This window comes from Mixophyes fleayi, chromosome 6 (genome assembly GCF_038048845.1).
Source record: "Mixophyes fleayi isolate aMixFle1 chromosome 6, aMixFle1.hap1, whole genome shotgun sequence".
In the NCBI taxonomy this organism is placed as follows: Eukaryota; Metazoa; Chordata; class Amphibia; order Anura; family Limnodynastidae; genus Mixophyes; species Mixophyes fleayi.
This window is the reverse complement of record NC_134407.1, coordinates 155014226-155022411: the sequence shown is the minus strand read 5'-3', so window position 1 is coordinate 155022411 and position 8186 is coordinate 155014226.

Genomic DNA, 8186 nt, shown 5'->3' with positions numbered 1-8186 from the left:
CCGGGAAGAAGCACTCACAGTCCGGTGAGTGACAGTATCTCAGAAACTGCTTTCATGCACAACAGTCTCTAGAGTTTACAGAGAATAGTGCACAAAGCATAAAATATCTAGTGGCAGGCAGTGCTATGGGCGATAATACCTTGTTTATGAAAAGGGTCAGAGAAGAATGGCCAGACTGGTTCAAGCTAACAAGAAGACGATAGTATCTCAAAAAAACTCGTACTACAACAGTGGTATGCAGAAGAGCATCTCTGAATGCACAGCATGTTGAACATTAAAGTGGATGGGCAACAACATCAGAGGACCACACCAGGTTCCTCTCCTGTCAGCTAAGAACAGAAAACTGAGGCTACAGTGGGCACAGGCACATCAAAGCTGGGCATTTGAAGATTGAAAAATGTTGCATGGTCTGATGAATCTCAATCTCTAGCCATCATTTTGTAGAATGTGCTAAATAAATGGTAATTAGAATCTGTTTGGTTGCTATAGACAACATCTCCCCTTTTCAAACCCGTCGGAAACTCGCAGATTGATACATTTACCTCCAAGACTGATCTGGTTAAGGCATATGGCGGAGAGGGTGGTTGAGAACCCCAAAGCTCTACCAACTCGGCGGTTCTTCCCTAGAGATAAGTATCTATACATCACAGTATAACATTTAATCTCATATGTCCATCTAAAGCCACAATAGGGTGTTTATCACTAGAAGGGTCTGATAATCCATCCTTTCTATATATAAGTAGAAAGCTCCCCACCGGCTATAAGTCCACAACAATAATTATTTGTAGGATATTGTTCATTTGACACCAAAGGTCTGCTGCCACCATTGGCTGTTAAATGACCAAAGTGGGACACCCGGATTAGGTATAATCACATTACTAGATGCTTTAATAAGAACTGCTCAGATTTACATACCCAAGGGCCTTCTGCCCAATAATCTGTAACTGGGAGAGCACAAGATAAAACAGATAACTATTAAGCTGTTTTCCCTTGTTAACTATATAATTGTTAGCACAATACCTTTCTTTACAGGTCATAAGGCAATTAAATTTCATCACAATATTCATTCATTATGCTATGTTGATAACTTTGTAGAAACTCTGTGATCCCTTTGAACAAATTTTATTGCCTTACTAGGTTACAGATATACTATTACGTTATTCTTATGTAAACACATTTTGATGTAAACATCTGAAAGTACTGCCCAAGTTTCATAAGGGGACATGTTGTGCTCTTTAGCCATAAACTAAGATGTTATCATTGTAATGCTCACACAAGATAGCATTCCCCTTTTACATGCGGCTGAAGCTGCTAGGGAAATGCATTAATCATAATGCCACAAATTACAAAAATGGATGGAATACAGTCATCCATTAATACAATGATATCTCACTTCTAAAATATGAAAAGAATACCTGAACTCAAACAGAGCATAAGTAACAGTAAAGACTCTATCCTATTACTTCAAGATACCATAGTACTTCAATCTAAAACTATTATCAGTCTCATAAATAAACTGGATGACTTAGACAGAGAACTGTAATCGAAGAAACAATCTTAGATTTGTAGGGATAACGCAAATTATCAAAGGCCCTGATTTGATTGATCTTTTGAGCGTGGACATTATCCAATCCCGACAAGGAACAACCACAACAGGAACAGAACAAAATGAACAAGCACATAAGGTTGGCCCAGAGAGACATTTGCAAGGAAAATCCACACCCAGTTATTGTAAAATTGTTAGACTACAGAGATAAAAAAAGAACCCCCTCAGTATGGCCTACATAGCAACCAGCCAGGATGGAACCCAGTGTGAGCTGTCGTGAGCATTGTGGCAGCTAATAGAAAAAGGAAAAAGCTTCCCTTCCGGGACGAGGCCAGAATAACCCGACACCAGTATCAAGGCAGCTCCTTATAAAAAGCTGCTTATAAAAAGCTCTTCCCAATTATTACCACATGTAAGTTTTTCCCAGGAATCCAGGATCTTTCCTCAGGTCCAGAGTCCTTCCAATGGACTAAATAGCTAATCTGACCTTGGACCCATTTAGAAATTTTTTTTACTATGTACTCTTGGTGACCATTGATGAATACCAGAGGAGGTTTAGTAGGAAGTCTAGATTTACATTTATTAGAATTAAAAACAGGTTTAAATAGAAAACAATGAAAGGTCTTAGAGGGTTAGAGGGAAGGAGATGAGATAAAGAGTTGGCCCTAGGATGCTGACATACATCAAATGGAGAGGTATTTGTAGAAGAATTACACGAGTTAAATAATTAACCCAATAAGAGATGTGACACCTTAAGTACTGGTCCAGGGACTGGATCACCCTCTCAGTCTGGCCATTAGACTGAGGGTGATCCTAGGGTCAATCCATGAGGCAGAAGATATGTTCAGATTAATACCTAGCAGGAGACAAAAAGATCTCCAGAATCAAACAATGAACTGCGATCCCCTATCAGAAACTATATCAGAAGGCAACCCATGAGGTCTAAAGATATGCTGGATAAAAAGGGCGGCCATGGATTTGGCACTTGGTAACCTGGTTAATGGAACACAATGAGGCTGGAATTAAGGTATGACCACAAGGACTTAATTGTGTTTAGGAAGAAAGCACCTAGACAAGGCTTTGAGGTTCTTAGAAACAGATCTGTAAGTGATAATTAAGTTGTACCGGGCAAAAAACAAAGCTCAATAAGTGTGCCTGGAATTCAGCCTTTAGGCAATGCAATGTGGTCCATGAAGACTGTAATAGTATTGTTAAGGCACTGTAACCAATGCCTCCATTCCTTAAAATCCTATTTAATGTCATTATTGGACGCAGCGGTGGAAATTATATGAGAAAAGAGGCACAGGGTAAAAGTCTTTTATCAGCTGGGTCGACTTGTGAGAGGCTGCAACAACATCAGTAGCGTCTATAGTCAAGCGTCAATACTAAAAGGCAATTTAGGATTAGGTGCAATATTGAAAGCTCTCAGTGGAGTGAATGCTTCAAGGGATTCAGAAATCCAAACAGATGTGTCAAGGTGATTATGGGGGAAACCAGGCCAGAGAATGGATGAATAAATCTTCTGTAATAATTGGCAAACCCAAGAAATATCTGGATAGCTTCGAGGTTAGTGAACTTATCCCAATTCAGAATGGCCTTCTGAGCTTACCTGGATCCATGAAGAAACCTTCAAATGAAAATATGTATCCTAAAAATGAAACATTAGTAATTTCATATTCAAATTTTTCCAGTTAAGCGAATAACTGCTGCTCTCTGAGTCTCTGGAAGACTTTCTTATCATGAACCTGATGTTGTTCTAAAGAGGAGCATACAAGGATATCATCCAGTTATACTATAACATAGATGCAGACGAAAGCACGAACACAGTCATTGGTCAAGTATTGAAAAACTGCAGGGGCATTGCATAAAGCAAACGGCATGACAAGGTATTCATAGTGCTTAGATTGTGTATTAAAGGTGGTTCTCAACTCAACTTTTGCTTCAGAAGCAGATAAAGTGTAGTCTTTCTTTAGGCAACCTGGCTCTGGGAACATATTCAATAGCATAGTCATAGCTTCTGTGCGGTGTCAGAGTGTCTGCTACCTTTTTGGAGAATATGTCATGTCATGATCGGGGTGTAGAAGACCTTGTTGTACAGGGTAAAGCATCCACAAGGGTAAAGACCTGCAACAATCTGCACAAGTTGATCCTCAATGAACAATTTCTTTACGAGGCAGGGTTGTGGCATGATAACCACAGATGTACCAGGATAAGAGGAACTCTGGGACAATGGATCATAAAAAAAGGACAACTGTGCAAACTTCCAAATTACAAATGTAATGGTGGAGTCTTGCTTAGAATTCTGGCCCCAATGAGGGGATTACCATCCAGACCCCATACAGTGATAACAGGATCCATATAGATGAAAATTTCCAGCTGTTTCACGATCCACAAATACAGAGAAACATCAGAGGCACTGGTACCAAAGAATATACGAGCTGGTAATAAGCAAAAGTTCTTCCATATTATCTAGGTGCGGTCTATTCCCGGCTTATTAGGAGAGACGCAAGCCACATGACCCTTACCTCAACAATATAAGCAGAGACCCAAATAGTGTCTCCTAGATATTTTCTCCTGAGAAAGCCTAAAGGCACCTATTTGAATGGGTTCTACACCATCGGCAACAGCGATAGATTAAAACATTTCCATTTTCCTTTGCTTTATGCACCTATCAATCTTGATATATAATTGTATGAGTCTTTGTAGGGTGTCAGGAACAGGCTCTTGTACCAAAACATCCTTGGTGTGTTCGGCAAGACTCAACCTAAATTGGCTGTGAAGTGCTGTGGAGTGCTCATTCCACTCAGTGGACCAACATCTAATTCTGCACAATACTCTTCTGCAGTCCTGTAACCTTTAAAAGATTTCAGATTTGTCTCTGCGGAGGTCACTCTGTATGCGTGTATGTGTATATATACAGCGGGTGAAATAAGTGTTGAACACATCAACATTTTCCTCAGTAAATGAATAATACACAATATTTATTGTGGCTATTGTAATGAAACTTACACCAAATGTCATCAACAACCCTTGCAATCCGCACATGGAAAAAAATCCAACCATAGATGTCCATAAATTAAGTTTTATGTAATTATGTGAAATGACACAGGGAAAAGTATTGAACAAGCTTCCTGAAATTTCTTTAATACTTTGTACAAAAGCATTTGTTGGTAATGAAACTAGTCGCATGCATTGCTCAGGTGTGATTTTGCCCCATTCTTCAACGCAAATAGTCTTCAAATCTTGAAGGTTCCATGGGCTTCTTCTATGAACTCTCATCTTTAGTTCTTTCCATAGGTTTTCAATTGGATTCAAGTCAGGTGATTGGCTGGGCCATTCTAGCAGCTTTATTTTCTTTCTCTGAAATCAATAGAGTGTCCTTAGCTGTGTGTTTGGGATCATTGTCTTGCTGAAATGTCCACCCTCGTTTCATCTTCAGCATCCTGGTAGGTAGATTGCAGCAGATTTTTATCAAGAATGTCTCGGTACATTTTTCCATTCATAGCTTGTAGTAATTGTAGTAAATGTGTTTACTGGCGTATGTCCCAGTTCTGGGCACACACAGAGTGATTTAGTGTACAATACGCTCAAAATCGGCAGATGCTTGCCTTAATGAATCAGGCCCTATATATTTATGTGTTCATTATCTTTCTACAAAGAGTAAGGTGAAAGGTTATTATAATTTAACTGTCTCCGCTTCAAGTACAATCTTCTGTTTATCTCTAAATCCATTTTGTTTTTTTGTTTTTTTAGACAAAGGGAAACTACTGTAATTCAATTATATAACCATATGCCAAATTACACATGCTGTTTAATACTGGCCTGTGGGCTGATACACTTATCTCTTACAACTGATATATTTCAGGCACACAGATTCTCATCCTTGTGGTCTGAGGTTTCTCTATAGCTTATCCTCCTTTTGTATTGATCACTATCTTCTTAGTCTCACACTACTCTCATTTTATATACTTTATTGATAAATTCTCCTCAATGTTTCTCTTCCTCGCCTCTCACGTGTCCTCCCCCTTCTCTCTTGTTCTGCTACACTCAACTTTCTCAACTTTCTTATCCTCTCATGATTCCTGTCAGCTGACCATTATCTTTTCTTCATTTCTAATCATACTGTTTCCCGCTCTTTATCTCAACATATTCCTCAAGCACACTAATTTCTAATGTCAACATTGTTTTTCTATATTAGTGTTATTTAAACAATTTCAGTAACACTGGTAACATAAATAAACATTCTTATTAAGACGGATTACAACTAACAAATAACCAATACAGATAATACAATCATTGATAACATAATACACAATTGTTGCGCAACATATAATACTGACAAATAACCAAACTAATAATAAAATGCATTTTCCAAAGTAGAATGCACCATGTATAGTCACTTAGATATCAGTGCATCTCATTGAAACTCAGAATTGAAAATCTTTTTGTGCTTTTGAGGTCCCCTTTTATCCTCTGCAAGTGATCAAAATATATACTCGACAGTGACCCTTCTGAAAGGAAAAGCATTTTAATAACAACTTAATAACAACTCAAAAACTGTACACAACAATAAGCAAGGGCAGGCTGGGTTGGAGGGCAGGCTGGGTTGGAGGGCAGGCTGGGTTGGAGGGCAGGGGGGCATCTGCCCCCGGGCTGGTCCCATAGAGAGCTACCTTGGGCTGGTTCACAGGGCCACCTGCATTTCTTTTTCCTTTAAAATAGACTGCTGAATACAGGCTTGCCCCTCGGGCCAAAATTGTCAGCCCTCCCCTGATAATAAGGAAGGGTGAAAGGGACAATTTCTAGTGAAAAGAGAGACTTTACCTAGCTTTTAATTTATATAACCTCTTGCTTTCCCAAACCATCCCCCTTATTCACCTTGTGATTGGCTAGTCCCTGACAAAAAGCATAATGACCGAACATTAACTTTTACTTTTCCCAAATGCAGGACGCTTATACTCCTTCAGGCTAATAAAGGACCTCAGCTTACTTTTGGCCCCTCTGTTTACAGTCAGAAATGGTAATATTCTGTACCTTGAAGACTTATAGTTGCCTCTCTTTAAGAACACTGACCCTCTCATGCTGCTTTTACAGCATGCAGTGTGCACTGTGCACTCTGATGAATTATGCTAGTGTCTTAAGATCAGTTATTTCTTTAATTTTTTACATTTTTTACCGCAATTGGTTCATTGCAAAGACTTTTCAAAAGGGAACTTAATTCAGTTAACCACAATTAAGATTTTAAAAAGGATTGTTACAAAAAAATATCAAAACAATTCCTATATTTGTTGAATCGTGTACTAAGTTTGTAAAGGTTAAAGGTCAGTCATGGAGGCAGAGGCACAAAGAACACTTCATTCTGCAGTAAAAGAATTCAAAACATTTCAAAACATTATGACAAGTAACATGCAGGACTTTTAATGTAAATGCTGCTTGTTGGGAGTTTATCCACAACAATTAGGCTAAGAGCTCTTCAATGTCCTTTTAAAGCTAATGTGTACTTATTACGTGATTTAAACTTGTTAACACTAGTCAGAGTGCATTAAAGTACATGGGCTTCCAGTGGGAGATTGTCACTGGACTGTGACTAAAACCCATCAAGTGTTTACAGGGGATGAACTATTGATCTTATTATTAGCATTTTATTAAGTTTGATTGTATTTTGTCACATTTAGTACTATGGGGGGGAATTCAATTGGCTGCGTTACTGTAAAAAGAAACGCGACCTGTGCACTATTACCGTTATTACGGTAATAGTGCGCGTAAATACCGTTATTACGGTACTTTGCTCGCTGGATTTGAGCTCGCGGCTCAGGGAGCCGCGAGCTGAAATCCAGATTACTATTACCGTAATAACGGTAATAGTTTTAACGCCACGGGGACTTCAAAGAATTGAATATGCCCCTTAAAGTACAGTTATAATATTGTAGCTTAACTTTTAACCATATTCAGTTTCAAAGTATGATCCCTCTATGTTTGAATTTTGGAAAAATCCACTTACTAACCTGCAAAACTGTTTCCTAAAGTTCATGCCAAGTGTAGATAAAGGAGTAGTAAAAAAACAACAGTATGCAGCATTTAAAAACAAAAAAACAAAAACATAAACATTGTAAATACAGAGCAATTACAGTGCCTCAAAACCACATTATAAATAAATATTAAAAAGAGTTCATTCAGACAAGCGCTCTTTAAGCACTTTTTTTCTGATTTCTCTTGTCACAAAGTTAAATGAGTAATGGACAGCATTTTGAATAAATGCAATAGGCACATGCAATATTTTCTGCCATTTGTTCTCTTTCCACATTTGTCATTCGCTCACATGCTTCCACATTGAATCAATGACATTTCCAGCTTCCTTATGTCTGTGTTTTGTCCAAAACACTGCATGAATAAGATGTAGAAAATCACTTGCCTGAACCACCACTAAAGACATTATAAAAAATCATTGCATTTTTCCCTGTGTCAGAAGCTGCTCAAAGTCCAGGTTAACAAGGCCCTAAAGAGTAATAAAAAGTATCATTCTGTAACATCTTGATGGAACTTAAACAATACTGCAACACCAAGTCTAAAGTGAAAATGTGAAGAACTTTTAGGATCAGCTATTATTTCCTATAAATAATTCTCTAGAAAAAGTAAGGTC